This window comes from Salmo salar, chromosome 08, assembly GCF_965601325.2.
Source record: "Salmo salar chromosome 08, fSalSal1, whole genome shotgun sequence".
NCBI lineage: Eukaryota > Metazoa > Chordata > Actinopteri > Salmoniformes > Salmonidae > Salmo > Salmo salar.
This window is the reverse complement of record NC_138298.1, coordinates 3,515,001-3,540,000: the sequence shown is the minus strand read 5'-3', so window position 1 is coordinate 3,540,000 and position 25,000 is coordinate 3,515,001. Positions and strand designations below refer to the sequence as shown.

Below are 25,000 nucleotides of genomic sequence, written 5' to 3'. Positions count from 1 at the left end.
TCATCAGCAACACTGCCTTGTAGTAAGCATTTAATGATGAATTGACTAAATGCAGCTTCCTGCCTTTTTAATAGGATCAAATTTCCTTGTGTTTTCAATTAGCATCTGCCTTGTATTTATAAGACAAACAAGAATATTTTTGCTGAATGCAGCTTGTGTGTGCTTTGTGCTCCTTTGCCCTGTTCAAATGATGAAAGGAAATAAAGTTTGTATTTTATCCAACTACCTGTGCTAAAAAGTGATGGGAACAGTGTTTGTAATTTCTTCTACTTTTTCAGTGACACAAAGTTCAAGCTGCTTATCTAATTGGTGAAAATGCAATGTCTGTTTATCACACTCACTTTGACTATATATGTTGTAGCAAGAGATTGTTTCTCGCTTACGGCCATACCAGCCTGGGTACGCCCGATCTCGTCTGATCTCGGAAGCTAAGCAGGGTCGGGCCTGGTTAGTACTTGGATGGGAGACCGCCTGGGAATACCAGGTGCTGTAAGCATTTTGTCCACGAGGGTGTGCTCTTGCACTATTTCATCAGCAACACTGCCTTGTATTAAGCATTTAATGATGAATTGACTAAATGTCTGTTTTATCAGACTCACTTTGACTATATATGTTGTAGCAAGAGATTGTTTCTCGCTTACGGCCATACCAGCCTGGGTACGCCCGATCTCGTCTGATCTCGGAAGCTAAGCAGGGTCGGGCCTGGTTAGTACTTGGATGGGAGACCGCCTGGGAATACCAGGTGCTGTACGCATTTTGTCCACGAGGGTGTGCCCCTGCACTATTTCATCAGCAACACTGCCTTGTAGTAAGCATTTAATGATGAATTGACTAAATGCAGCTTCCTGCCTTTTTAATAGGATCAAATTTCCTTGTGTTTTCAATTAGCATCTGCCTTGTATTTATAAGACAAACAAGAATATTGTTGCTGAATGCAGCTTGTGTGTGCTTTGTGCTCCTTTGCCCTGTTCAAATGATGAAAGGAAATAAAGTTTGTATTTTATCCAACTACCTGTGCTAAAAAGTGATGGGAACAGTGTTTGTAATTTCTTCTACTTTTTCAGTGACACAAAGTTCAAGCTGCTTATCTAATTGGTGAAAATGCAATGTCTGTTTATCACACTCACTTTGACTATATATGTTGTAGCAAGAGATTGGTTCTCGCTTACGGCCATACCAGCCTGGGTACGCCCGATCTCGGAAGCTAAGCAGGGTCAGGCCTGGTTAGTACTTGGATGGGAGACCGCCTGGGAATACCAGGTGCTGTAAGCATTTTGTCCACGAGGGTGTGCCCCTGCACTATTTCATCAGCAACACTGCCTTGTAGTAAGCATTTAATGATGAATTGACTAAATGCAGCTTCCTGCCTTTTTAATAGGATCAAATTTCCTTGTGTTTTCAATTAGCATCTGCCTTGTATTTATAAGACAAACAAGAATATTGTTGCTGAATGCAGCTTGTGTGTGCTTTGTGCTCCTTTGCCCTGTTCAAATGATGAAAGGAAATAAAGTTTGTATTTTATCCAACTACCTGTGCTAAAAAGTGATGGGAACAGTGTTTGTAATTTCTTCTACTTTTTCAGTGACACAAAGTTCAAGCTGCTTATCTAATTGGTGAAAATGCAATGTCTGTTTATCACACTCACTTTGACTATATATGTTGTAGCAAGAGATTGTTTCTCGCTTACGGCCATACCAGCCTGGGTACGCCCGATCTCGTCTGATCTCGGAAGCTAAGCAGGGTCGGGCCTGGTTAGTACTTGGATGGGAGACCGCCTGGGAATACCAGGTGCTGTAAGCATTTTGTCCACGAGGGTGTGCTCTTGCACTATTTCATCAGCAACACTGCCTTGTATTAAGCATTTAATGATGAATTGACTAAATGTCTGTTTTATCAGACTCACTTTGACTATATATGTTGTAGCAAGAGATTGTTTCTCGCTTACGGCCATACCAGCCTGGGTACGCCCGATCTCGTCTGATCTCGGAAGCTAAGCAGGGTCGGGCCTGGTTAGTACTTGGATGGGAGACCGCCTGGGAATACCAGGTGCTGTAAGCATTTTGTCCACGAGGGTGTGCCACTGCACTATTTCATCAGCAACACTGCCTTGTAGTAAGCATTTAATGATGAATTGACTAAATGCAGCTTCCTGCCTTTTTAATAGGATCAAATTTCCTTGTGTTTTCAATTAGCATCTGCCTTGTATTTATAAGACAAACAAGAATATTGTTGCTGAATGCAGCTTGTGTGTGCTTTGTGCTCCTTTGCCCTGTTCAAATGATGAAAGGAAATAAAGTTTGTATTTTATCCAACTACCTGTGCTAAAAAGTGATGGGAACAGTGTTTGTAATTTCTTCTACTTTTTCAGTGACACAAAGTTCAAGCTGCTTATCTAATTGGTGAAAATGCAATGTCTGTTTATCACACTCACTTTGACTATATATGTTGTAGCAAGAGATTGTTTCTCGCTTACGGCCATACCAGCCTGGGTACGCCCGATCTCGTCTGATCTCGGAAGCTAAGCAGGGTCGGGCCTGGTTAGTACTTGGATGGGAGACCGCCTGGGAATACCAGGTGCTGTAAGCATTTTGTCCACGAGGGTGTGCCCCTGCACTATTTCATCAGCAACACTGCCTTGTAGTAAGCATTTAATGATGAATTGACTAAATGCAGCTTCCTGCCTTTTTAATAGGATCACATTTCCTTGTGTTTTCAATTAGCATCTGCCTTGTATTTATAAGACAAACAAGAATATTGTTGCTGAATGCAGCTTGTGTGTGCTTTGTGCTCCTTTGCCCTGTTCAAATGATGAAAGGAAATAAAGTTTGTATTTTATCCAACTACCTGTGCTAAAAAGTGATGGGAACAGTGTTTGTAATTTCTTCTACTTTTTCAGTGACACAAAGTTCAAGCTGCTTATCTAATTGGTGAAAATGCAATGTCTGTTTATCACCCTCACTTTGACTATATATGTTGTAGCAAGAGATTGTTTCTCGCTTACGGCCATACCAGCCTGGGTACGCCCGATCTCGTCTGATCTCGGAAGCTAAGCAGGGTCGGGCCTGGTTAGTACTTGGATGGGAGACCGCCTGGGAATACCAGGTGCTGTAAGCATTTTGTCCACGAGGGTGTGCTCTTGCACTATTTCATCAGCAACACTGCCTTGTATTAAGCATTTAATGATGAATTGACTAAATGTCTGTTTTATCAGACTCACTTTGACTATATATGTTGTAGCAAGAGATTGTTTCTCGCTTACGGCCATACCAGCCTGGGTACGCCCGATCTCGTCTGATCTCGGAAGCTAAGCAGGGTCGGGCCTGGTTAGTACTTGGATGGGAGACCGCCTGGGAATACCAGGTGCTGTAAGCATTTTGTCCACGAGGGTGTGCCCCTGCACTATTTCATCAGCAACACTGCCTTGTAGTAAGCATTTAATGATGAATTGACTAAATGCAGCTTCCTGCCTTTTTAATAGGATCAAATTTCCTTGTGTTTTCAATTAGCATCTGCCTTGTATTTATAAGACAAACAAGAATATTGTTGCTGAATGCAGCTTGTGTGTGCTTTGTGCTCCTTTGCCCTGTTCAAATGATGAAAGGAAATAAAGTTTGTATTTTATCCAACTACCTGTGCTAAAAAGTGATGGGAACAGTGTTTGTAATTTCTTCTACTTTTTCAGTGACACAAAGTTCAAGCTGCTTATCTAATTGGTGAAAATGCAATGTCTGTTTATCACACTCACTTTGACTATATATGTTGTAGCAAGAGATTGGTTCTCGCTTACGGCCATACCAGCCTGGGTACGCCCGATCTCGGAAGCTAAGCAGGGTCAGACCTGGTTAGTACTTGGATGGGAGACCGCCTGGGAATACCAGGTGCTGTAAGCATTTTGTCCACGAGGGTGTGCCCCTGCACTATTTCATCAGCAACACTGCCTTGTAGTAAGCATTTAATGATGAATTGACTAAATGCAGCTTCCTGCCTTTTTAATAGGATCAAATTTCCTTGTGTTTTCAATTAGCATCTGCCTTGTATTTATAAGACAAACAAGAATATTGTTGCTGAATGCAGCTTGTGTGTGCTTTGTGCTCCTTTGCCCTGTTCAAATGATGAAAGGAAATAAAGTTTGTATTTTATCCAACTACCTGTGCTAAAAAGTGATGGGAACAGTGTTTGTAATTTCTTCTACTTTTTCAGTGACACAAAGTTCAAGCTGCTTATCTAATTGGTGAAAATGCAATGTCTGTTTATCACACTCACTTTGACTATATATGTTGTAGCAAGAGATTGTTTCTCGCTTACGGCCATACCAGCCTGGGTACGCCCGATCTCGTCTGATCTCGGATGCTAAGCAGGGTCGGGCCTGGTTAGTACTTGGATGGGAGACCGCCTGGGAATACCAGGTGCTGTAAGCATTTTGTCCACGAGGGTGTGCCCCTGCACTATTTCATCAGCAACACTGCCTTGTAGTAAGCATTTAATGATGAATTGACTAAATGCAGCTTCCTGCCTTTTTAATAGGATCAAATTTCCTTGTGTTTTCAATTAGCATCTGCCTTGTATTTATAAGACAAACAAGAATATTGTTGCTGAATGCAGCTTGTGTGTGCTTTGTGCTCCTTTGCCCTGTTCAAATGATGAAAGGAAATAAAGTTTGTATTTTATCCAACTACCTGTGCTAAAAAGTGATGGGAACAGTGTTTGTAATTTCTTCTACTTTTTCAGTGACACAAAGTTCAAGCTGCTTATCTAATTGGTGAAAATGCAATGTCTGTTTATCACCCTCACTTTGACTATATATGTTGTAGCAAGAGATTGTTTCTCGCTTACGGCCATACCAGCCTGGGTACGCCCGATCTCGTCTGATCTCGGAAGCTAAGCAGGGTCGGGCCTGGTTAGTACTTGGATGGGAGACCGCCTGGGAATACCAGGTGCTGTAAGCATTTTGTCCACGAGGGTGTGCTCTTGCACTATTTCATCAGCAACACTGCCTTGTATTAAGCATTTAATGATGAATTGACTAAATGTCTGTTTTATCAGACTCACTTTGACTATATATGTTGTAGCAAGAGATTGTTTCTCGCTTACGGCCATACCAGCCTGGGTACGCCCGATCTCGTCTGATCTCGGAAGCTAAGCAGGGTCGGGCCTGGTTAGTACTTGGATGGGAGACCGCCTGGGAATACCAGGTGCTGTAAGCATTTTGTCCACGAGGGTGTGCCCCTGCACTATTTCATCAGCAACACTGCCTTGTAGTAAGCATTTAATGATGAATTGACTAAATGCAGCTTCCTGCCTTTTTAATAGGATCAAATTTCCTTGTGTTTTCAATTAGCATCTGCCTTGTATTTATAAGACAAACAAGAATATTGTTGCTGAATGCAGCTTGTGTGTGCTTTGTGCTCCTTTGCCCTGTTCAAATGATGAAAGGAAATAAAGTTTGTATTTTATCCAACTACCTGTGCTAAAAAGTGATGGGAACAGTGTTTGTAATTTCTTCTACTTTTTCAGTGACACAAAGTTCAAGCTGCTTATCTAATTGGTGAAAATGCAATGTCTGTTTATCACACTCACTTTGACTATATATGTTGTAGCAAGAGATTGGTTCTCGCTTACGGCCATACCAGCCTGGGTACGCCCGATCTCGGAAGCTAAGCAGGGTCAGGCCTGGTTAGTACTTGGATGGGAGACCGCCTGGGAATACCAGGTGCTGTAAGCATTTTGTCCACGAGGGTGTGCCCCTGCACTATTTCATCAGCAACACTGCCTTGTAGTAAGCATTTAATGATGAATTGACTAAATGCAGCTTCCTGCCTTTTTAATAGGATCAAATTTCCTTGTGTTTTCAATTAGCATCTGCCTTGTATTTATAAGACAAACAAGAATATTGTTGCTGAATGCAGCTTGTGTGTGCTTTGTGCTCCTTTGCCCTGTTCAAATGATGAAAGGAAATAAAGTTTGTATTTTATCCAACTACCTGTGCTAAAAAGTGATGGGAACAGTGTTTGTAATTTCTTCTACTTTTTCAGTGACACAAAGTTCAAGCTGCTTATCTAATTGGTGAAAATGCAATGTCTGTTTATCACACTCACTTTGACTATATATGTTGTAGCAAGAGATTGTTTCTCGCTTACGGCCATACCAGCCTGGGTACGCCCGATCTCGTCTGATCTCGGAAGCTAAGCAGGGTCGGGCCTGGTTAGTACTTGGATGGGAGACCGCCTGGGAATACCAGGTGCTGTAAGCATTTTGTCCACGAGGGTGTGCTCTTGCACTATTTCATCAGCAACACTGCCTTGTATTAAGCATTTAATGATGAATTGACTAAATGTCTGTTTTATCAGACTCACTTTGACTATATATGTTGTAGCAAGAGATTGTTTCTCGCTTACGGCCATACCAGCCTGGGTACGCCCGATCTCGTCTGATCTCGGAAGCTAAGCAGGGTCGGGCCTGGTTAGTACTTGGATGGGAGACCGCCTGGGAATACCAGGTGCTGTAAGCATTTTGTCCACGAGGGTGTGCCACTGCACTATTTCATCAGCAACACTGCCTTGTAGTAAGCATTTAATGATGAATTGACTAAATGCAGCTTCCTGCCTTTTTAATAGGATCAAATTTCCTTGTGTTTTCAATTAGCATCTGCCTTGTATTTATAAGACAAACAAGAATATTGTTGCTGAATGCAGCTTGTGTGTGCTTTGTGCTCCTTTGCCCTGTTCAAATGATGAAAGGAAATAAAGTTTGTATTTTATCCAACTACCTGTGCTAAAAAGTGATGGGAACAGTGTTTGTAATTTCTTCTACTTTTTCAGTGACACAAAGTTCAAGCTGCTTATCTAATTGGTGAAAATGCAATGTCTGTTTATCACACTCACTTTGACTATATATGTTGTAGCAAGAGATTGTTTCTCGCTTACGGCCATACCAGCCTGGGTACGCCCGATCTCGTCTGATCTCGGAAGCTAAGCAGGGTCGGGCCTGGTTAGTACTTGGATGGGAGACCGCCTGGGAATACCAGGTGCTGTAAGCATTTTGTCCACGAGGGTGTGCTCTTGCACTATTTCATCAGCAACACTGCCTTGTATTAAGCATTTAATGATGAATTGACTAAATGTCTGTTTTATCAGACTCACTTTGACTATATATGTTGTAGCAAGAGATTGTTTCTCGCTTACGGCCATACCAGCCTGGGTACGCCCGATCTCGTCTGATCTCGGAAGCTAAGCAGGGTCGGGCCTGGTTAGTACTTGGATGGGAGACCGCCTGGGAATACCAGGTGCTGTAAGCATTTTGTCCACGAGGGTGTGCCCCTGCACTATTTCATCAGCAACACTGCCTTGTAGTAAGCATTTAATGATGAATTGACTAAATGCAGCTTCCTGCCTTTTTAATAGGATCAAATTTCCTTGTGTTTTCAATTAGCATCTGCCTTGTATTTATAAGACAAACAAGAATATTGTTGCTGAATGCAGCTTGTGTGTGCTTTGTGCTCCTTTGCCCTGTTCAAATGATGAAAGGAAATAAAGTTTGTATTTTATCCAACTACCTGTGCTAAAAAGTGATGGGAACAGTGTTTGTAATTTCTTCTACTTTTTCAGTGACACAAAGTTCAAGCTGCTTATCTAATTGGTGAAAATGCAATGTCTGTTTATCACACTCACTTTGACTATATATGTTGTAGCAAGAGATTGGTTCTCGCTTACGGCCATACCAGCCTGGGTACGCCCGATCTCGGAAGCTAAGCAGGGTCAGGCCTGGTTAGTACTTGGATGGGAGACCGCCTGGGAATACCAGGTGCTGTAAGCATTTTGTCCACGAGGGTGTGCCCCTGCACTATTTCATCAGCAACACTGCCTTGTAGTAAGCATTTAATGATGAATTGACTAAATGCAGCTTCCTGCCTTTTTAATAGGATCAAATTTCCTTGTGTTTTCAATTAGCATCTGCCTTGTATTTATAAGACAAACAAGAATATTGTTGCTGAATGCAGCTTGTGTGTGCTTTGTGCTCCTTTGCCCTGTTCAAATGATGAAAGGAAATAAAGTTTGTATTTTATCCAACTACCTGTGCTAAAAAGTGATGGGAACAGTGTTTGTAATTTCTTCTACTTTTTCAGTGACACAAAGTTCAAGCTGCTTATCTAATTGGTGAAAATGCAATGTCTGTTTATCACACTCACTTTGACTATATATGTTGTAGCAAGAGATTGTTTCTCGCTTACGGCCATACCAGCCTGGGTACGCCCGATCTCGTCTGATCTCGGAAGCTAAGCAGTGTCGGGCCTGGTTAGTACTTGGATGGGAGACCGCCTGGGAATACCAGGTGCTGTAAGCATTTTGTCCACGAGGGTGTGCCCCTGCACTATTTCATCAGCAACACTGCCTTGTAGTAAGCATTTAATGATGAATTGACTAAATGCAGCTTCCTGCCTTTTTAATAGGATCACATTTCCTTGTGTTTTCAATTAGCATCTGCCTTGTATTTATAAGACAAACAAGAATATTGTTGCTGAATGCAGCTTGTGTGTGCTTTGTGCTCCTTTGCCCTGTTCAAATGATGAAAGGAAATAAAGTTTGTATTTTATCCAACTACCTGTGCTAAAAAGTGATGGGAACAGTGTTTGTAATTTCTTCTACTTTTTCAGTGACACAAAGTTCAAGCTGCTTATCTAATTGGTGAAAATGCAATGTCTGTTTATCACCCTCACTTTGACTATATATGTTGTAGCAAGAGATTGTTTCTCGCTTACGGCCATACCAGCCTGGGTACGCCCGATCTCGTCTGATCTCGGAAGCTAAGCAGGGTCGGGCCTGGTTAGTACTTGGATGGGAGACCGCCTGGGAATACCAGGTGCTGTAAGCATTTTGTCCACGAGGGTGTGCTCTTGCACTATTTCATCAGCAACACTGCCTTGTATTAAGCATTTAATGATGAATTGACTAAATGTCTGTTTTATCAGACTCACTTTGACTATATATGTTGTAGCAAGAGATTGTTTCTCGCTTACGGCCATACCAGCCTGGGTACGCCCGATCTCGTCTGATCTCGGAAGCTAAGCAGGGTCGGGCCTGGTTAGTACTTGGATGGGAGACCGCCTGGGAATACCAGGTGCTGTAAGCATTTTGTCCACGAGGGTGTGCCCCTGCACTATTTCATCAGCAACACTGCCTTGTAGTAAGCATTTAATGATGAATTGACTAAATGCAGCTTCCTGCCTTTTTAATAGGATCAAATTTCCTTGTGTTTTCAATTAGCATCTGCCTTGTATTTATAAGACAAACAAGAATATTGTTGCTGAATGCAGCTTGTGTGTGCTTTGTGCTCCTTTGCCCTGTTCAAATGATGAAAGGAAATAAAGTTTGTATTTTATCCAACTACCTGTGCTAAAAAGTGATGGGAACAGTGTTTGTAATTTCTTCTACTTTTTCAGTGACACAAAGTTCAAGCTGCTTATCTAATTGGTGAAAATGCAATGTCTGTTTATCACACTCACTTTGACTATATATGTTGTAGCAAGAGATTGGTTCTCGCTTACGGCCATACCAGCCTGGGTACGCCCGATCTCGGAAGCTAAGCAGGGTCAGACCTGGTTAGTACTTGGATGGGAGACCGCCTGGGAATACCAGGTGCTGTAAGCATTTTGTCCACGAGGGTGTGCCCCTGCACTATTTCATCAGCAACACTGCCTTGTAGTAAGCATTTAATGATGAATTGACTAAATGCAGCTTCCTGCCTTTTTAATAGGATCAAATTTCCTTGTGTTTTCAATTAGCATCTGCCTTGTATTTATAAGACAAACAAGAATATTGTTGCTGAATGCAGCTTGTGTGTGCTTTGTGCTCCTTTGCCCTGTTCAAATGATGAAAGGAAATAAAGTTTGTATTTTATCCAACTACCTGTGCTAAAAAGTGATGGGAACAGTGTTTGTAATTTCTTCTACTTTTTCAGTGACACAAAGTTCAAGCTGCTTATCTAATTGGTGAAAATGCAATGTCTGTTTATCACACTCACTTTGACTATATATGTTGTAGCAAGAGATTGTTTCTCGCTTACGGCCATACCAGCCTGGGTACGCCCGATCTCGTCTGATCTCGGATGCTAAGCAGGGTCGGGCCTGGTTAGTACTTGGATGGGAGACCGCCTGGGAATACCAGGTGCTGTAAGCATTTTGTCCACGAGGGTGTGCCCCTGCACTATTTCATCAGCAACACTGCCTTGTAGTAAGCATTTAATGATGAATTGACTAAATGCAGCTTCCTGCCTTTTTAATAGGATCAAATTTCCTTGTGTTTTCAATTAGCATCTGCCTTGTATTTATAAGACAAACAAGAATATTGTTGCTGAATGCAGCTTGTGTGTGCTTTGTGCTCCTTTGCCCTGTTCAAATGATGAAAGGAAATAAAGTTTGTATTTTATCCAACTACCTGTGCTAAAAAGTGATGGGAACAGTGTTTGTAATTTCTTCTACTTTTTCAGTGACACAAAGTTCAAGCTGCTTATCTAATTGGTGAAAATGCAATGTCTGTTTATCACCCTCACTTTGACTATATATGTTGTAGCAAGAGATTGTTTCTCGCTTACGGCCATACCAGCCTGGGTACGCCCGATCTCGTCTGATCTCGGAAGCTAAGCAGGGTCGGGCCTGGTTAGTACTTGGATGGGAGACCGCCTGGGAATACCAGGTGCTGTAAGCATTTTGTCCACGAGGGTGTGCTCTTGCACTATTTCATCAGCAACACTGCCTTGTATTAAGCATTTAATGATGAATTGACTAAATGTCTGTTTTATCAGACTCACTTTGACTATATATGTTGTAGCAAGAGATTGTTTCTCGCTTACGGCCATACCAGCCTGGGTACGCCCGATCTCGTCTGATCTCGGAAGCTAAGCAGGGTCGGGCCTGGTTAGTACTTGGATGGGAGACCGCCTGGGAATACCAGGTGCTGTAAGCATTTTGTCCACGAGGGTGTGCCCCTGCACTATTTCATCAGCAACACTGCCTTGTAGTAAGCATTTAATGATGAATTGACTAAATGCAGCTTCCTGCCTTTTTAATAGGATCAAATTTCCTTGTGTTTTCAATTAGCATCTGCCTTGTATTTATAAGACAAACAAGAATATTGTTGCTGAATGCAGCTTGTGTGTGCTTTGTGCTCCTTTGCCCTGTTCAAATGATGAAAGGAAATAAAGTTTGTATTTTATCCAACTACCTGTGCTAAAAAGTGATGGGAACAGTGTTTGTAATTTCTTCTACTTTTTCAGTGACACAAAGTTCAAGCTGCTTATCTAATTGGTGAAAATGCAATGTCTGTTTATCACACTCACTTTGACTATATATGTTGTAGCAAGAGATTGGTTCTCGCTTACGGCCATACCAGCCTGGGTACGCCCGATCTCGTCTGATCTCGGAAGCTAAGCAGGGTCAGGCCTGGTTAGTACTTGGATGGGAGACCGCCTGGGAATACCAGGTGCTGTAAGCATTTTGTCCACGAGGGTGTGCCCCTGCACTATTTCATCAGCAACACTGCCTTGTAGTAAGCATTTAATGATGAATTGACTAAATGCAGCTTCCTGCCTTTTTAATAGGATCAAATTTCCTTGTGTTTTCAATTAGCATCTGCCTTGTATTTATAAGACAAACAAGAATATTGTTGCTGAATGCAGCTTGTGTGTGCTTTGTGCTCCTTTGCCCTGTTCAAATGATGAAAGGAAATAAAGTTTGTATTTTATCCAACTACCTGTGCTAAAAAGTGATGGGAACAGTGTTTGTAATTTCTTCTACTTTTTCAGTGACACAAAGTTCAAGCTGCTTATCTAATTGGTGAAAATGCAATGTCTGTTTATCACACTCACTTTGACTATATATGTTGTAGCAAGAGATTGTTTCTCGCTTACGGCCATACCAGCCTGGGTACGCCCGATCTCGTCTGATCTCGGAAGCTAAGCAGGGTCGGGCCTGGTTAGTACTTGGATGGGAGACCGCCTGGGAATACCAGGTGCTGTAAGCATTTTGTCCACGAGGGTGTGCCCCTGCACTATTTCATCAGCAACACTGCCTTGTAGTAAGCATTTAATGATGAATTGACTAAATGCAGCTTCCTGCCTTTTTAATAGGATCAAATTTCCTTGTGTTTTCAATTAGCATCTGCCTTGTATTTATAAGACAAACAAGAATATTGTTGCTGAATGCAGCTTGTGTGTGCTTTGTGCTCCTTTGCCCTGTTCAAATGATGAAAGGAAATAAAGTTTGTATTTTATCCAACTACCTGTGCTAAAAAGTGATGGGAACAGTGTTTGTAATTTCTTCTACTTTTTCAGTGACACAAAGTTCAAGCTGCTTATCTAATTGGTGAAAATGCAATGTCTGTTTATCACACTCACTTTGACTATATATGTTGTAGCAAGAGATTGGTTCTCGCTTACGGCCATACCAGCCTGGGTACGCCCGATCTCGTCTGATCTCGGAAGCTAAGCAGGGTCAGGCCTGGTTAGTACTTGGATGGGAGACCGCCTGGGAATACCAGGTGCTGTAAGCATTTTGTCCACGAGGGTGTGCTCTTGCACTATTTCATCAGCAACACTGCCTTGTATTAAGCATTTAATGATGAATTGACTAAATGTCTGTTTTATCAGACTCACTTTGACTATATATGTTGTAGCAAGAGATTGTTTCTCGCTTACGGCCATACCAGCCTGGGTACGCCCGATCTCGTCTGATCTCGGAAGCTAAGCAGGGTCGGGCCTGGTTAGTACTTGGATGGGAGACCGCCTGGGAATACCAGGTGCTGTAAGCATTTTGTCCACGAGGGTGTGCCACTGCACTATTTCATCAGCAACACTGCCTTGTAGTAAGCATTTAATGATGAATTGACTAAATGCAGCTTCCTGCCTTTTTAATAGGATCAAATTTCCTTGTGTTTTCAATTAGCATCTGCCTTGTATTTATAAGACAAACAAGAATATTGTTGCTGAATGCAGCTTGTGTGTGCTTTGTGCTCCTTTGCCCTGTTCAAATGATGAAAGGAAATAAAGTTTGTATTTTATCCAACTACCTGTGCTAAAAAGTGATGGGAACAGTGTTTGTAATTTCTTCTACTTTTTCAGTGACACAAAGTTCAAGCTGCTTATCTAATTGGTGAAAATGCAATGTCTGTTTATCACACTCACTTTGACTATATATGTTGTAGCAAGAGATTGGTTCTCGCTTACGGCCATACCAGCCTGGGTACGCCCGATCTCGGAAGCTAAGCAGGGTCAGGCCTGGTTAGTACTTGGATGGGAGACCGCCTGGGAATACCAGGTGCTGTAAGCATTTTGTCCACGAGGGTGTGCCCCTGCACTATTTCATCAGCAACACTGCCTTGTAGTAAGCATTTAATGATGAATTGACTAAATGCAGCTTCCTGCCTTTTTAATAGGATCAAATTTCCTTGTGTTTTCAATTAGCATCTGCCTTGTATTTATAAGACAAACAAGAATATTGTTGCTGAATGCAGCTTGTGTGTGCTTTGTGCTCCTTTGCCCTGTTCAAATGATGAAAGGAAATAAAGTTTGTATTTTATCCAACTACCTGTGCTAAAAAGTGATGGGAACAGTGTTTGTAATTTCTTCTACTTTTTCAGTGACACAAAGTTCAAGCTGCTTATCTAATTGGTGAAAATGCAATGTCTGTTTATCACACTCACTTTGACTATATATGTTGTAGCAAGAGATTGTTTCTCGCTTACGGCCATACCAGCCTGGGTACGCCCGATCTCGTCTGATCTCGGAAGCTAAGCAGGGTCGGGCCTGGTTAGTACTTGGATGGGAGACCGCCTGGGAATACCAGGTGCTGTAAGCATTTTGTCCACGAGGGTGTGCCCCTGCACTATTTCATCAGCAACACTGCCTTGTAGTAAGCATTTAATGATGAATTGACTAAATGCAGCTTCCTGCCTTTTTAATAGGATCACATTTCCTTGTGTTTTCAATTAGCATCTGCCTTGTATTTATAAGACAAACAAGAATATTGTTGCTGAATGCAGCTTGTGTGTGCTTTGTGCTCCTTTGCCCTGTTCAAATGATGAAAGGAAATAAAGTTTGTATTTTATCCAACTACCTGTGCTAAAAAGTGATGGGAACAGTGTTTGTAATTTCTTCTACTTTTTCAGTGACACAAAGTTCAAGCTGCTTATCTAATTGGTGAAAATGCAATGTCTGTTTATCACCCTCACTTTGACTATATATGTTGTAGCAAGAGATTGTTTCTCGCTTACGGCCATACCAGCCTGGGTACGCCCGATCTCGTCTGATCTCGGAAGCTAAGCAGGGTCGGGCCTGGTTAGTACTTGGATGGGAGACCGCCTGGGAATACCAGGTGCTGTAAGCATTTTGTCCACGAGGGTGTGCTCTTGCACTATTTCATCAGCAACACTGCCTTGTATTAAGCATTTAATGATGAATTGACTAAATGTCTGTTTTATCAGACTCACTTTGACTATATATGTTGTAGCAAGAGATTGTTTCTCGCTTACGGTCATACCAGCCTGGGTACGCCCGATCTCGTCTGATCTCGGAAGCTAAGCAGGGTCGGGCCTGGTTAGTACTTGGATGGGAGACCGCCTGGGAATACCAGGTGCTGTAAGCATTTTGTCCACGAGGGTGTGCCCCTGCACTATTTCATCAGCAACACTGCCTTGTAGTAAGCATTTAATGATGAATTGACTAAATGCAGCTTCCTGCCTTTTTAATAGGATCAAATTTCCTTGTGTTTTCAATTAGCATCTGCCTTGTATTTATAAGACAAACAAGAATATTGTTGCTGAATGCAGCTTGTGTGTGCTTTGTGCTCCTTTGCCCTGTTCAAATGATGAAAGGAAATAAAGTTTGTATTTTATCCAACTACCTGTGCTAAAAAGTGATGGGAACAGTGTTTGTAATTTCTTCTACTTTTTCAGTGACACAAAGTTCAAGCTGCTTATCTAATTGGTGAAAATGCAATGTCTGTTTATCACACTCACTTTGACTATATATGTTGTAGCAAGAGATTGGTTCTCGCTTACGGCCATACCAGCCTGGGTACGCCCGATCTCGGAAGCTAAGCAGGGTCAGACCTGGTTAGTACTTGGATGGGAGACCGCCTGGGAATACCAGGTGCTGTAAGCATTTTGTCCACGAGGGTGTGCCCCTGCACTATTTCATCAGCAACACTGCCTTGTAGTAAGCATTTAATGATGAATTGACTAAATGCAGCTTCCTGCCTTTTTAATAGGATCAAATTTCCTTGTGTTTTCAATTAGCATCTGCCTTGTATTTATAAGACAAACAAGAATATTGTTGCTGAATGCAGCTTGTGTGTGCTTTGTGCTCCTTTGCCCTGTTCAAATGATGAAAGGAAATAAAGTTTGTATTTTATCCAACTACCTGTGCTAAAAAGTGATGGGAACAGTGTTTGTAATTTCTTCTACTTTTTCAGTGACACAAAGTTCAAGCTGCTTATCTAATTGGTGAAAATGCAATGTCTGTTTATCACACTCACTTTGACTATATATGTTGTAGCAAGAGATTGTTTCTCGCTTACGGCCATACCAGCCTGGGTACGCCCGATCTCGTCTGATCTCGGATGCTAAGCAGGGTCGGGCCTGGTTAGTACTTGGATGGGAGACCGCCTGGGAATACCAGGTGCTGTAAGCATTTTGTCCACGAGGGTGTGCCCCTGCACTATTTCATCAGCAACACTGCCTTGTAGTAAGCATTTAATGATGAATTGACTAAATGCAGCTTCCTGCCTTTTTAATAGGATCAAATTTCCTTGTGTTTTCAATTAGCATCTGCCTTGTATTTATAAGACAAACAAGAATATTGTTGCTGAATGCAGCTTGTGTGTGCTTTGTGCTCCTTTGCCCTGTTCAAATGATGAAAGGAAATAAAGTTTGTATTTTATCCAACTACCTGTGCTAAAAAGTGATGGGAACAGTGTTTGTAATTTCTTCTACTTTTTCAGTGACACAAAGTTCAAGCTGCTTATCTAATTGGTGAAAATGCAATGTCTGTTTATCACCCTCACTTTGACTATATATGTTGTAGCAAGAGATTGTTTCTCGCTTACGGCCATACCAGCCTGGGTACGCCCGATCTCGTCTGATCTCGGAAGCTAAGCAGGGTCGGGCCTGGTTAGTACTTGGATGGGAGACCGCCTGGGAATACCAGGTGCTGTAAGCATTTTGTCCACGAGGGTGTGCTCTTGCACTATTTCATCAGCAACACTGCCTTGTATTAAGCATTTAATGATGAATTGACTAAATGTCTGTTTTATCAGACTCACTTTGACTATATATGTTGTAGCAAGAGATTGTTTCTCGCTTACGGCCATACCAGCCTGGGTACGCCCGATCTCGTCTGATCTCGGAAGCTAAGCAGGGTCGGGCCTGGTTAGTACTTGGATGGGAGACCGCCTGGGAATACCAGGTGCTGTAAGCATTTTGTCCACGAGGGTGTGCCCCTGCACTATTTCATCAGCAACACTGCCTTGTAGTAAGCATTTAATGATGAATTGACTAAATGCAGCTTCCTGCCTTTTTAATAGGATCAAATTTCCTTGTGTTTTCAATTAGCATCTGCCTTGTATTTATAAGACAAACAAGAATATTGTTGCTGAATGCAGCTTGTGTGTGCTTTGTGCTCCTTTGCCCTGTTCAAATGATGAAAGGAAATAAAGTTTGTATTTTATCCAACTACCTGTGCTAAAAAGTGATGGGAACAGTGTTTGTAATTTCTTCTACTTTTTCAGTGACACAAAGTTCAAGCTGCTTATCTAATTGGTGAAAATGCAATGTCTGTTTATCACACTCACTTTGACTATATATGTTGTAGCAAGAGATTGGTTCTCGCTTACGGCCATACCAGCCTGGGTACGCCCGATCTCGTCTGATCTCGGAAGCTAAGCAGGGTCAGGCCTGGTTAGTACTTGGATGGGAGACCGCCTGGGAATACCAGGTGCTGTAAGCATTTTGTCCACGAGGGTGTGCCCCTGCACTATTTCATCAGCAACACTGCCTTGTAGTAAGCATTTAATGATGAATTGACTAAATGCAGCTTCCTGCCTTTTTAATAGGATCAAATTTCCTTGTGTTTTCAATTAGCATCTGCCTTGTATTTATAAGACAAACAAGAATATTGTTGCTGAATGCAGCTTGTGTGTGCTTTGTGCTCCTTTGCCCTGTTCAAATGATGAAAGGAAATAAAGTTTGTATTTTATCCAACTACCTGTGCTAAAAAGTGATGGGAACAGTGTTTGTAATTTCTTCTACTTTTTCAGTGACACAAAGTTCAAGCTGCTTATCTAATTGGTGAAAATGCAATGTCTGTTTATCACACTCACTTTGACTATATATGTTGTAGCAAGAGATTGTTTCTCGCTTACGGCCATACCAGCCTGGGTACGCCCGATCTCGTCTGATCTCGGAAGCTAAGCAGGGTCGGGCCTGGTTAGTACTTGGATGGGAGACCGCCTGGGAATACCAGGTGCTGTAAGCATTTTGTCCACGAGGGTGTGCCCCTGCACTATTTCATCAGCAACACTGCCTTGTAGTAAGCATTTAATGATGAATTGACTAAATGCAGCTTCCTGCCTTTTTAATAGGATCAAATTTCCTTGTGTTTTCAATTAGCATCTGCCTTGTATTTATAAGACAAACAAGAATATTGTTGCTGAATGCAGCTTGTGTGTGCTTTGTGCTCCTTTGCCCTGTTCAAATGATGAAAGGAAATAAAGTTTGTATTTTATCCAACTACCTGTGCTAAAAAGTGATGGGAACAGTGTTTGTAATTTCTTCTACTTTTTCAGTGACACAAAGTTCAAGCTGCTTATCTAATTGGTGAAAATGCAATGTCTGTTTATCACCCTCACTTTGACTATATATGTTGTAGCAAGAGATTGTTTCTCGCTTACGGCCATACCAGCCTGGGTACGCCCGATCTCGTCTGATCTCGGAAGCTAAGCAGGGTCGGGCCTGGTTAGTACTTGGATGGGAGACCGCCTGGGAATACCAGGTGCTGTAAGCATTTTGTCCACGAGGGTGTGCTCTTGCACTATTTCATCAGCAACACTGCCTTGTATTAAGCATTTAATGATGAATTGACTAAATGTCTGTTTTATCAGACTCACTTTGACTATATATGTTGTAGCAAGAGATTGTTTCTCGCTTACGGCCATACCAGCCTGGGTACGCCCGATCTCGTCTGATCTCGGAAGCTAAGCAGGGTCGGGCCTGGTTAGTACTTGGATGGGAGACCGCCTGGGAATACCAGGTGCTGTAAGCATTTTGTCCACGAGGGTGTGCCACTGCACTATTTCATCAGCAACACTGCCTTGTAGTAAGCATTTAATGATGAATTGACTAAATGCAGCTTCCTGCCTTTTTAATAGGATCAAATTTCCTTGTGTTTTCAATTAGCATCTGCCTTGTATTTATAAGACAAACAAGAATATTGTTGCTGAATGCAGCTTGTGTGTGCTTTGTGCTCCTTTGCCCTGTTCAAATGATGAAAGGAAATAAAGTTTGTATTTTATCCAACTACCTGTGCTAAAAAGTGATGGGAACAGTGTTTGTAATTTCTTCTACTTTTTCAGTGACACAAAGTTCAAGCTGCTTATCTAATTGGTGAAAATGCAATGTCTGTTTATCACACTCACTTTGACTATATATGTTGTAGCAAGAGATTGTTTCTCGCTTACGGCCATACCAGCCTGGGTACGCCCGATCTCGTCTGATCTCGGAAGCTAAGCAGGGTCGGGCCTGGTTAGTACTTGGATGGGAGACCGCCTGGGAATACCAGGTGCTGTAAGCATTTTGTCCACGAGGGTGTGCTCTTGCACTATTTCATCAGCAACACTGCCTTGTATTAAGCATTTAATGATGAATTGACTAAATGTCTGTTTTATCAGACTCACTTTGACTATATATGTTGTAGCAAGAGATTGTTTCTCGCTTACGGCCATACCAGCCTGGGTACGCCCGATCTCGTCTGATCTCGGAAGCTAAGCAGGGTCGGGCCTGGTTAGTACTTGGATGGGAGACCGCCTGGGAATACCAGGTGCTGTAAGCATTTTGTCCACGAGGGTGTGCCCCTGCACTATTTCATCAGCAACACTGCCTTGTAGTAAGCATTTAATGATGAATTGACTAAATGCAGCTTCCTGCCTTTTTAATAGGATCAAATTTCCTTGTGTTTTCAATTAGCATCTGCCTTGTATTTATAAGACAAACAAGAATATTGTTGCTGAATGCAGCTTGTGTGTGCTTTGTGCTCCTTTGCCCTGTTCAAATGATGAAAGGAAATAAAGTTTGTATTTTATCCAACTACCTGTGCTAAAAAGTGATGGGAACAGTGTTTGTAATTTCTTCTACTTTTTCAGTGACACAAAGTTCAAGCTGCTTATCTAATTGGTGAAAATGCAATGTCTGTTTATCACACTCACTTTGACTATATATGTTGTAGCAAGAGATTGGTTCTCGCTTACGGCCATACCAGCCTGGGTACGCCCGATCTCGTCTGATCTCGGAAGCTAAGCAGGGTCAGGCCTGGTTAGTACTTGGATGGGAGACCGCCTGGGAATACCAGGTGCTGTAAGCATTTTGTCCACGAGGGTGTGCTCTTGCACTATTTCATCAGCAACACTGCCTTGTATTAAGCATTTAATGATGAATTGACTAAATGTCTGTTTTATCAGACTCACTTTGACTATATATGTTGTAGCAAGAGATTGTTTCTCGCTTACGGCCATACCAGCCTGGGTACGCCCGATCTCGTCTGATCTCGGAAGCTAAGCAGGGTCGGGCCTGGTTAGTACTTGGATGGGAGACCGCCTGGGAATACCAGGTGCTGTAAGCATTTTGTCCACGAGGGTGTGCCCCTGCACTATTTCATCAGCAACACTGCCTTGTAGTAAGCATTTAATGATGAATTGACTAAATGCAGCTTCCTGCCTTTTTAATAGGATCAAATTTCCTTGTGTTTTCAATTAGCATCTGCCTTGTATTTATAAGACAAACAAGAATATTGTTGCTGAATGCAGCTTGTGTGTGCTTTGTGCTCCTTTGCCCTGTTCAAATGATGAAAGGAAATAAAGTTTGTATTTTATCCAACTACCTGTGCTAAAAAGTGATGGGAACAGTGTTTGTAATTTCTTCTACTTTTTCAGTGACACAAAGTTCAAGCTGCTTATCTAATTGGTGAAAATGCAATGTCTGTTTATCACACTCACTTTGACTATATATGTTGTAGCAAGAGATTGGTTCTCGCTTACGGCCATACCAGCCTGGGTACTCCCGATCTCGTCTGATCTCGGAAGCTAAGCAGGGTCAGGCCTGGTTAGTACTTGGATGGGTGACCGCCTGGGAATACCAGGTGCTGTAAGCATTTTGTCCACGAGGGTGTGCCCCTGCACTATTTCATCAGCAACACTGCCTTGTAGTAAGCATTTAATGATGAATTGACTAAATGCAGCTTCCTGCCTTTTTAATAGGATCAAATTTCCTTGTGTTTTCAATTAGCATCTGCCTTGTATTTATAAGACAAACAAAAATATTGTTGCTGAATGCAGCTTGTGTGTGCTTTGTGCTCCTTTGCCCTGTTCAAATGATGAAAGGAAATAAAGTTTGTATTTTATCCAACTACCTGTGCTAAAAAGTGATGGGAACAGTGTTTGTAATTTCTTCTACTTTTTCAGTGACACAAAGTTCAAGCTGCTTATCTAATTGGTGAAAATGCAATGTCTGTTTATCACACTCACTTTGACTATATATGTTGTAGCAAGAGATTGTTTCTCGCTTACGGCCATACCAGCCTGGGTACGCCCGATCTCGTCTGATCTCGGAAGCTAAGCAGGGTCGGGCCTGGTTAGTACTTGGATGGGAGACCGCCTGGGAATACCAGGTGCTGTAAGCATTTTGTCCACGAGGGTGTGCCCCTGCACTATTTCATCAGCAACACTGCCTTGTAGTAAGCATTTAATGATGAATTGACTAAATGCAGCTTCCTGCCTTTTTAATAGGATCAAATTTCCTTGTGTTTTCAATTAGCATCTGCCTTGTATTTATAAGACAAACAAGAATATTGTTGCTGAATGCAGCTTGTGTGTGCTTTGTGCTCCTTTGCCCTGTTCAAATGATGAAAGGAAATAAAGTTTGTATTTTATCCAACTACCTGTGCTAAAAAGTGATGGGAACAGTGTTTGTAATTTCTTCTACTTTTTCAGTGACACAAAGTTCAAGCTGCTTATCTAATTGGTGAAAATGCAATGTCTGTTTATCACACTCACTTTGACTATATATGTTGTAGCAAGAGATTGTTTCTCGCTTACGGCCATACCAGCCTGGGTACGCCCGATCTCGTCTGATCTCGGAAGCTAAGCAGGGTCGGGCCTGGTTAGTACTTGGATGGGAGACCGCCTGGGAATACCAGGTGCTGTAAGCATTTTGTCCACGAGGGTGTGCTCTTGCACTATTTCATCAGCAACACTGCCTTGTATTAAGCATTTAATGATGAATTGACTAAATGTCTGTTTTATCAGACTCACTTTGACTATATATGTTGTAGCAAGAGATTGTTTCTCGCTTACGGCCATACCAGCCTGGGTACGCCCGATCTCGTCTGATCTCGGAAGCTAAGCAGGGTCGGGCCTGGTTAGTACTTGGATGGGAGACCGCCTGGGAATACCAGGTGCTGTAAGCATTTTGTCCACGAGGGTGTGCCCCTGCACTATTTCATCAGCAACACTGCCTTGTAGTAAGCATTTAATGATGAATTGACTAAATGCAGCTTCCTGCCTTTTTAATAGGATCAAATTTCCTTGTGTTTTCAATTAGCATCTGCCTTGTATTTATAAGACAAACAAGAATATTGTTGCTGAATGCAGCTTGTGTGTGCTTTGTGCTCCTTTGCCCTGTTCAAATGATGAAAGGAAATAAAGTTTGTATTTTATCCAACTACCTGTGCTAAAAAGTGATGGGAACAGTGTTTGTAATTTCTTCTACTTTTTCAGTGACACAAAGTTCAAGCTGCTTATCTAATTGGTGAAAATGCAATGTCTGTTTATCACACTCACTTTGACTATATATGTTGTAGCAAGAGATTGGTTCTCGCTTACGGCCATACCAGCCTGGGTACGCCCGATCTCGTCTGATCTCGGAAGCTAAGCAGGGTCAGGCCTGGTTAGTACTTGGATGGGAGACCGCCTGGGAATACCAGGTGCTGTAAGCATTTTGTCCACGAGGGTGTGCTCTTGCACTATTTCATCAGCAACACTGCCTTGTATTAAGCATTTAATGATGAATTGACTAAATGTCTGTTTTATCAGACTCACTTTGACTATATATGTTGTAGCAAGAGATTGTTTCTCGCTTACGGCCATACCAGCCTGGGTACGCCCGATCTCGTCTGATCTCGGAAGCTAAGCAGGGTCGGGCCTGGTTAGTACTTGGATGGGAGACCGCCTGGGAATACCAGGTGCTGTAAGCATTTTGTCCACGAGGGTGTGCCCCTGCACTATTTCATCAGCAACACTGCCTTGTAGTAAGCATTTAATGATGAATTGACTAAATGCAGCTTCCTGCCTTTTTAATAGGATCAAATTTCCTTGTGTTTTCAATTAGCATCTGCCTTGTATTTATAAGACAAACAAGAATATTGTTGCTGAATGCAGCTTGTGTGTGCTTTGTGCTCCTTTGCCCTGTTCAAATGATGAAAGGAAATAAAGTTTGTATTTTATCCAACTACCTGTGCTAAAAAGTGATGGGAACAGTGTTTGTAATTTCTTCTACTTTTTCAGTGACACAAAGTTCAAGCTGCTTATCTAATTGGTGAAAATGCAATGTCTGTTTATCACACTCACTTTGACTATATATGTTGTAGCAAGAGATTGGTTCTCGCTTACGGCCATACCAGCCTGGGTACTCCCGATCTCGTCTGATCTCGGAAGCTAAGCAGGGTCAGGCCTGGTTAGTACTTGGATGGGTGACCGCCTGGGAATACCAGGTGCTGTAAGCATTTTGTCCACGAGGGTGTGCCCCTGCACTATTTCATCAGCAACACTGCCTTGTAGTAAGCATTTAATGATGAATTGACTAAATGCAGCTTCCTGCCTTTTTAATAGGATCAAATTTCCTTGTGTTTTCAATTAGCATCTGCCTTGTATTTATAAGACAAACAAAAATATTGTTGCTGAATGCAGCTTGTGTGTGCTTTGTGCTCCTTTGCCCTGTTCAAATGATGAAAGGAAATAAAGTTTGTATTTTATCCAACTACCTGTGCTAAAAAGTGATGGGAACAGTGTTTGTAATTTCTTCTACTTTTTCAGTGACACAAAGTTCAAGCTGCTTATCTAATTGGTGAAAATGCAATGTCTGTTTATCACACTCACTTTGACTATATATGTTGTAGCAAGAGATTGTTTCTCGCTTACGGCCATACCAGCCTGGGTACGCCCGATCTCGTCTGATCTCGGAAGCTAAGCAGGGTCGGGCCTGGTTAGTACTTGGATGGGAGACCGCCTGGGAATACCAGGTGCTGTAAGCATTTTGTCCACGAGGGTGTGCCCCTGCACTATTTCATCAGCAACACTGCCTTGTAGTAAGCATTTAATGATGAATTGACTAAATGCAGCTTCCTGCCTTTTTAATAGGATCAAATTTCCTTGTGTTTTCAATTAGCATCTGCCTTGTATTTATAAGACAAACAAGAATATTGTTGCTGAATGCAGCTTGTGTGTGCTTTGTGCTCCTTTGCCCTGTTCAAATGATGAAAGGAAATAAAGTTTGTATTTTATCCAACTACCTGTGCTAAAAAGTGATGGGAACAGTGTTTGTAATTTCTTCTACTTTTTCAGTGACACAAAGTTCAAGCTGCTTATCTAATTGGTGAAAATGCAATGTCTGTTTATCACCCTCACTTTGACTATATATGTTGTAGCAAGAGATTGTTTCTCGCTTACGGCCATACCAGGCTGGGTACGCCCGATCTCGTCTGATCTCGGAAGCTAAGCAGGGTCGGGCCTGGTTAGTACTTGGATGGGAGACCGCCTGGGAATACCAGGTGCTGTAAGCATTTTGTCCACGAGGGTGTGCTCTTGCACTATTTCATCAGCAACACTGCCTTGTATTAAGCATTTAATGATGAATTGACTAAATGTCTGTTTTATCAGACTCACTTTGACTATATATGTTGTAGCAAGAGATTGTTTCTCGCTTACGGCCATACCAGCCTGGGTACGCCCGATCTCGTCTGATCTCGGAAGCTAAGCAGGGTCGGGCCTGGTTAGTACTTGGATGGGAGACCGCCTGGGAATACCAGGTGCTGTAAGCATTTTGTCCACGAGGGTGTGCCCCTGCACTATTTCATCAGCAACACTGCTTTGTAGTAAGCATTTAATGATGAATTGACTAAATGCAGCTTCCTGCCTTTTTAATAGGATCAAATTTCCTTGTGTTTTCAATTAGCATCTGCCTTGTATTTATAAGACAAACAAGAATATTGTTGCTGAATGCAGCTTGTGTGTGCTTTGTGCTCCTTTGCCCTGTTCAAATGATGAAAGGAAATAAAGTTTGTATTTTATCCAACTACCTGTGCTAAAAAGTGATGGGAACAGTGTTTGTAATTTCTTCTACTTTTTCAGTGACACAAAGTTCAAGCTGCTTATCTAATTGGTGAAAATGCAATGTCTGTTTATCACACTCACTTTGACTATATATGTTGTAGCAAGAGATTGTTTCTCGCTTACGGCCATACCAGCCTGGGTACGCCCGATCTCGTCTGATCTCGGAAGCTAAGCAGGGTCGGGCCTGGTTAGTACTTGGATGGGAGACCGCCTGGGAATACCAGGTGCTGTAAGCATTTTGTCCACGAGGGTGTGCTCTTGCACTATTTCATCAGCAACACTGCCTTGTATTAAGCATTTAATGATGAATTGACTAAATGTCTGTTTTATCAGACTCACTTTGACTATATATGTTGTAGC

At 42.1% G+C, this 25,000-nt stretch overlaps 49 non-coding genes and 7 pseudogenes across 49 annotated transcripts; all 56 read left to right on the top strand.

Annotated features, from left to right (window-relative positions):
• The first annotated feature begins 377 nt into the window (after positions 1–377).
• LOC145856515 (5S ribosomal RNA) lies at positions 378–496 on the top strand. The gene has a single exon (XR_014377406.1). It is a non-coding gene; the product is annotated as a 5S ribosomal RNA (ribosomal RNA).
• A 139-nt stretch (positions 497–635) lies between these two features.
• Positions 636–754, top strand: LOC145884560 (5S ribosomal RNA). Its single transcript, XR_014396138.1, has one exon. It is a non-coding gene; the product is annotated as a 5S ribosomal RNA (ribosomal RNA).
• A 409-nt stretch (positions 755–1,163) lies between these two features.
• On the top strand, positions 1,164–1,272 carry LOC145853358 (uncharacterized; annotated as a pseudogene).
• Positions 1,273–1,681: 409 nt separating this feature from the next.
• LOC145856514 (5S ribosomal RNA) lies at positions 1,682–1,800 on the top strand. Its single transcript, XR_014377405.1, has one exon. It is a non-coding gene; the product is annotated as a 5S ribosomal RNA (ribosomal RNA).
• A 139-nt stretch (positions 1,801–1,939) lies between these two features.
• Positions 1,940–2,058, top strand: LOC145856513 (5S ribosomal RNA). The gene has a single exon (XR_014377404.1). It is a non-coding gene; the product is annotated as a 5S ribosomal RNA (ribosomal RNA).
• A 409-nt stretch (positions 2,059–2,467) lies between these two features.
• LOC145856512 (5S ribosomal RNA) lies at positions 2,468–2,586 on the top strand. Its single transcript, XR_014377403.1, has one exon. It is a non-coding gene; the product is annotated as a 5S ribosomal RNA (ribosomal RNA).
• Positions 2,587–2,995: 409 nt separating this feature from the next.
• LOC145856511 (5S ribosomal RNA) lies at positions 2,996–3,114 on the top strand. Its single transcript, XR_014377402.1, has one exon. It is a non-coding gene; the product is annotated as a 5S ribosomal RNA (ribosomal RNA).
• A 139-nt stretch (positions 3,115–3,253) lies between these two features.
• Positions 3,254–3,372, top strand: LOC145856509 (5S ribosomal RNA). Its single transcript, XR_014377400.1, has one exon. It is a non-coding gene; the product is annotated as a 5S ribosomal RNA (ribosomal RNA).
• A 409-nt stretch (positions 3,373–3,781) lies between these two features.
• On the top strand, positions 3,782–3,890 carry LOC145853474 (uncharacterized; annotated as a pseudogene).
• A 409-nt stretch (positions 3,891–4,299) lies between these two features.
• Positions 4,300–4,418, top strand: LOC145884526 (5S ribosomal RNA). The gene has a single exon (XR_014396104.1). It is a non-coding gene; the product is annotated as a 5S ribosomal RNA (ribosomal RNA).
• Positions 4,419–4,827: 409 nt separating this feature from the next.
• LOC145856508 (5S ribosomal RNA) lies at positions 4,828–4,946 on the top strand. Its single transcript, XR_014377399.1, has one exon. It is a non-coding gene; the product is annotated as a 5S ribosomal RNA (ribosomal RNA).
• A 139-nt stretch (positions 4,947–5,085) lies between these two features.
• LOC145856507 (5S ribosomal RNA) lies at positions 5,086–5,204 on the top strand. Its single transcript, XR_014377398.1, has one exon. It is a non-coding gene; the product is annotated as a 5S ribosomal RNA (ribosomal RNA).
• A 409-nt stretch (positions 5,205–5,613) lies between these two features.
• Positions 5,614–5,722, top strand: LOC145853357 (uncharacterized; annotated as a pseudogene).
• Positions 5,723–6,131: 409 nt separating this feature from the next.
• On the top strand, positions 6,132–6,250 carry LOC145856506 (5S ribosomal RNA). Its single transcript, XR_014377397.1, has one exon. It is a non-coding gene; the product is annotated as a 5S ribosomal RNA (ribosomal RNA).
• A 139-nt stretch (positions 6,251–6,389) lies between these two features.
• Positions 6,390–6,508, top strand: LOC145856505 (5S ribosomal RNA). Its single transcript, XR_014377396.1, has one exon. It is a non-coding gene; the product is annotated as a 5S ribosomal RNA (ribosomal RNA).
• A 409-nt stretch (positions 6,509–6,917) lies between these two features.
• LOC145856504 (5S ribosomal RNA) lies at positions 6,918–7,036 on the top strand. Its single transcript, XR_014377395.1, has one exon. It is a non-coding gene; the product is annotated as a 5S ribosomal RNA (ribosomal RNA).
• A 139-nt stretch (positions 7,037–7,175) lies between these two features.
• Positions 7,176–7,294, top strand: LOC145856503 (5S ribosomal RNA). The gene has a single exon (XR_014377394.1). It is a non-coding gene; the product is annotated as a 5S ribosomal RNA (ribosomal RNA).
• A 409-nt stretch (positions 7,295–7,703) lies between these two features.
• Positions 7,704–7,812, top strand: LOC145853356 (uncharacterized; annotated as a pseudogene).
• Positions 7,813–8,221: 409 nt separating this feature from the next.
• On the top strand, positions 8,222–8,340 carry LOC145885227 (5S ribosomal RNA). The gene has a single exon (XR_014396808.1). It is a non-coding gene; the product is annotated as a 5S ribosomal RNA (ribosomal RNA).
• Positions 8,341–8,749: 409 nt separating this feature from the next.
• LOC145856502 (5S ribosomal RNA) lies at positions 8,750–8,868 on the top strand. The gene has a single exon (XR_014377393.1). It is a non-coding gene; the product is annotated as a 5S ribosomal RNA (ribosomal RNA).
• A 139-nt stretch (positions 8,869–9,007) lies between these two features.
• On the top strand, positions 9,008–9,126 carry LOC145856501 (5S ribosomal RNA). The gene has a single exon (XR_014377392.1). It is a non-coding gene; the product is annotated as a 5S ribosomal RNA (ribosomal RNA).
• Positions 9,127–9,535: 409 nt separating this feature from the next.
• Positions 9,536–9,644, top strand: LOC145853473 (uncharacterized; annotated as a pseudogene).
• Positions 9,645–10,053: 409 nt separating this feature from the next.
• Positions 10,054–10,172, top strand: LOC145884525 (5S ribosomal RNA). Its single transcript, XR_014396103.1, has one exon. It is a non-coding gene; the product is annotated as a 5S ribosomal RNA (ribosomal RNA).
• Positions 10,173–10,581: 409 nt separating this feature from the next.
• LOC145856500 (5S ribosomal RNA) lies at positions 10,582–10,700 on the top strand. Its single transcript, XR_014377391.1, has one exon. It is a non-coding gene; the product is annotated as a 5S ribosomal RNA (ribosomal RNA).
• Positions 10,701–10,839: 139 nt separating this feature from the next.
• On the top strand, positions 10,840–10,958 carry LOC145856498 (5S ribosomal RNA). The gene has a single exon (XR_014377389.1). It is a non-coding gene; the product is annotated as a 5S ribosomal RNA (ribosomal RNA).
• Positions 10,959–11,367: 409 nt separating this feature from the next.
• Positions 11,368–11,486, top strand: LOC145885394 (5S ribosomal RNA). The gene has a single exon (XR_014396975.1). It is a non-coding gene; the product is annotated as a 5S ribosomal RNA (ribosomal RNA).
• A 409-nt stretch (positions 11,487–11,895) lies between these two features.
• LOC145856497 (5S ribosomal RNA) lies at positions 11,896–12,014 on the top strand. The gene has a single exon (XR_014377388.1). It is a non-coding gene; the product is annotated as a 5S ribosomal RNA (ribosomal RNA).
• Positions 12,015–12,423: 409 nt separating this feature from the next.
• Positions 12,424–12,542, top strand: LOC145885393 (5S ribosomal RNA). The gene has a single exon (XR_014396974.1). It is a non-coding gene; the product is annotated as a 5S ribosomal RNA (ribosomal RNA).
• Positions 12,543–12,681: 139 nt separating this feature from the next.
• LOC145856496 (5S ribosomal RNA) lies at positions 12,682–12,800 on the top strand. Its single transcript, XR_014377387.1, has one exon. It is a non-coding gene; the product is annotated as a 5S ribosomal RNA (ribosomal RNA).
• Positions 12,801–13,209: 409 nt separating this feature from the next.
• LOC145853355 (uncharacterized) lies at positions 13,210–13,318 on the top strand (annotated as a pseudogene).
• A 409-nt stretch (positions 13,319–13,727) lies between these two features.
• LOC145856495 (5S ribosomal RNA) lies at positions 13,728–13,846 on the top strand. The gene has a single exon (XR_014377386.1). It is a non-coding gene; the product is annotated as a 5S ribosomal RNA (ribosomal RNA).
• Positions 13,847–14,255: 409 nt separating this feature from the next.
• LOC145856494 (5S ribosomal RNA) lies at positions 14,256–14,374 on the top strand. The gene has a single exon (XR_014377385.1). It is a non-coding gene; the product is annotated as a 5S ribosomal RNA (ribosomal RNA).
• A 139-nt stretch (positions 14,375–14,513) lies between these two features.
• Positions 14,514–14,632, top strand: LOC145881735 (5S ribosomal RNA). Its single transcript, XR_014393305.1, has one exon. It is a non-coding gene; the product is annotated as a 5S ribosomal RNA (ribosomal RNA).
• A 409-nt stretch (positions 14,633–15,041) lies between these two features.
• Positions 15,042–15,150, top strand: LOC145853472 (uncharacterized; annotated as a pseudogene).
• Positions 15,151–15,559: 409 nt separating this feature from the next.
• Positions 15,560–15,678, top strand: LOC145884524 (5S ribosomal RNA). The gene has a single exon (XR_014396102.1). It is a non-coding gene; the product is annotated as a 5S ribosomal RNA (ribosomal RNA).
• A 409-nt stretch (positions 15,679–16,087) lies between these two features.
• LOC145856492 (5S ribosomal RNA) lies at positions 16,088–16,206 on the top strand. Its single transcript, XR_014377383.1, has one exon. It is a non-coding gene; the product is annotated as a 5S ribosomal RNA (ribosomal RNA).
• A 139-nt stretch (positions 16,207–16,345) lies between these two features.
• On the top strand, positions 16,346–16,464 carry LOC145856491 (5S ribosomal RNA). Its single transcript, XR_014377382.1, has one exon. It is a non-coding gene; the product is annotated as a 5S ribosomal RNA (ribosomal RNA).
• Positions 16,465–16,873: 409 nt separating this feature from the next.
• On the top strand, positions 16,874–16,992 carry LOC145885392 (5S ribosomal RNA). Its single transcript, XR_014396973.1, has one exon. It is a non-coding gene; the product is annotated as a 5S ribosomal RNA (ribosomal RNA).
• Positions 16,993–17,401: 409 nt separating this feature from the next.
• On the top strand, positions 17,402–17,520 carry LOC145856490 (5S ribosomal RNA). The gene has a single exon (XR_014377381.1). It is a non-coding gene; the product is annotated as a 5S ribosomal RNA (ribosomal RNA).
• Positions 17,521–17,929: 409 nt separating this feature from the next.
• On the top strand, positions 17,930–18,048 carry LOC145856489 (5S ribosomal RNA). The gene has a single exon (XR_014377380.1). It is a non-coding gene; the product is annotated as a 5S ribosomal RNA (ribosomal RNA).
• A 139-nt stretch (positions 18,049–18,187) lies between these two features.
• On the top strand, positions 18,188–18,306 carry LOC145856488 (5S ribosomal RNA). The gene has a single exon (XR_014377379.1). It is a non-coding gene; the product is annotated as a 5S ribosomal RNA (ribosomal RNA).
• Positions 18,307–18,715: 409 nt separating this feature from the next.
• On the top strand, positions 18,716–18,834 carry LOC145856486 (5S ribosomal RNA). Its single transcript, XR_014377377.1, has one exon. It is a non-coding gene; the product is annotated as a 5S ribosomal RNA (ribosomal RNA).
• A 139-nt stretch (positions 18,835–18,973) lies between these two features.
• LOC145856485 (5S ribosomal RNA) lies at positions 18,974–19,092 on the top strand. The gene has a single exon (XR_014377376.1). It is a non-coding gene; the product is annotated as a 5S ribosomal RNA (ribosomal RNA).
• A 409-nt stretch (positions 19,093–19,501) lies between these two features.
• Positions 19,502–19,620, top strand: LOC145885390 (5S ribosomal RNA). Its single transcript, XR_014396971.1, has one exon. It is a non-coding gene; the product is annotated as a 5S ribosomal RNA (ribosomal RNA).
• Positions 19,621–19,759: 139 nt separating this feature from the next.
• On the top strand, positions 19,760–19,878 carry LOC145856484 (5S ribosomal RNA). Its single transcript, XR_014377375.1, has one exon. It is a non-coding gene; the product is annotated as a 5S ribosomal RNA (ribosomal RNA).
• Positions 19,879–20,287: 409 nt separating this feature from the next.
• On the top strand, positions 20,288–20,406 carry LOC145884697 (5S ribosomal RNA). The gene has a single exon (XR_014396276.1). It is a non-coding gene; the product is annotated as a 5S ribosomal RNA (ribosomal RNA).
• Positions 20,407–20,815: 409 nt separating this feature from the next.
• LOC145856483 (5S ribosomal RNA) lies at positions 20,816–20,934 on the top strand. The gene has a single exon (XR_014377374.1). It is a non-coding gene; the product is annotated as a 5S ribosomal RNA (ribosomal RNA).
• A 409-nt stretch (positions 20,935–21,343) lies between these two features.
• LOC145856482 (5S ribosomal RNA) lies at positions 21,344–21,462 on the top strand. The gene has a single exon (XR_014377373.1). It is a non-coding gene; the product is annotated as a 5S ribosomal RNA (ribosomal RNA).
• Positions 21,463–21,601: 139 nt separating this feature from the next.
• Positions 21,602–21,720, top strand: LOC145856481 (5S ribosomal RNA). Its single transcript, XR_014377372.1, has one exon. It is a non-coding gene; the product is annotated as a 5S ribosomal RNA (ribosomal RNA).
• Positions 21,721–22,129: 409 nt separating this feature from the next.
• On the top strand, positions 22,130–22,248 carry LOC145885389 (5S ribosomal RNA). Its single transcript, XR_014396970.1, has one exon. It is a non-coding gene; the product is annotated as a 5S ribosomal RNA (ribosomal RNA).
• A 139-nt stretch (positions 22,249–22,387) lies between these two features.
• Positions 22,388–22,506, top strand: LOC145856480 (5S ribosomal RNA). The gene has a single exon (XR_014377371.1). It is a non-coding gene; the product is annotated as a 5S ribosomal RNA (ribosomal RNA).
• A 409-nt stretch (positions 22,507–22,915) lies between these two features.
• On the top strand, positions 22,916–23,034 carry LOC145884696 (5S ribosomal RNA). The gene has a single exon (XR_014396275.1). It is a non-coding gene; the product is annotated as a 5S ribosomal RNA (ribosomal RNA).
• A 409-nt stretch (positions 23,035–23,443) lies between these two features.
• LOC145856479 (5S ribosomal RNA) lies at positions 23,444–23,562 on the top strand. Its single transcript, XR_014377370.1, has one exon. It is a non-coding gene; the product is annotated as a 5S ribosomal RNA (ribosomal RNA).
• A 409-nt stretch (positions 23,563–23,971) lies between these two features.
• LOC145884601 (5S ribosomal RNA) lies at positions 23,972–24,090 on the top strand. Its single transcript, XR_014396179.1, has one exon. It is a non-coding gene; the product is annotated as a 5S ribosomal RNA (ribosomal RNA).
• Positions 24,091–24,229: 139 nt separating this feature from the next.
• Positions 24,230–24,348, top strand: LOC145856478 (5S ribosomal RNA). The gene has a single exon (XR_014377369.1). It is a non-coding gene; the product is annotated as a 5S ribosomal RNA (ribosomal RNA).
• A 409-nt stretch (positions 24,349–24,757) lies between these two features.
• LOC145856477 (5S ribosomal RNA) lies at positions 24,758–24,876 on the top strand. The gene has a single exon (XR_014377368.1). It is a non-coding gene; the product is annotated as a 5S ribosomal RNA (ribosomal RNA).
• Positions 24,877–25,000: the final 124 nt, after the last annotated feature.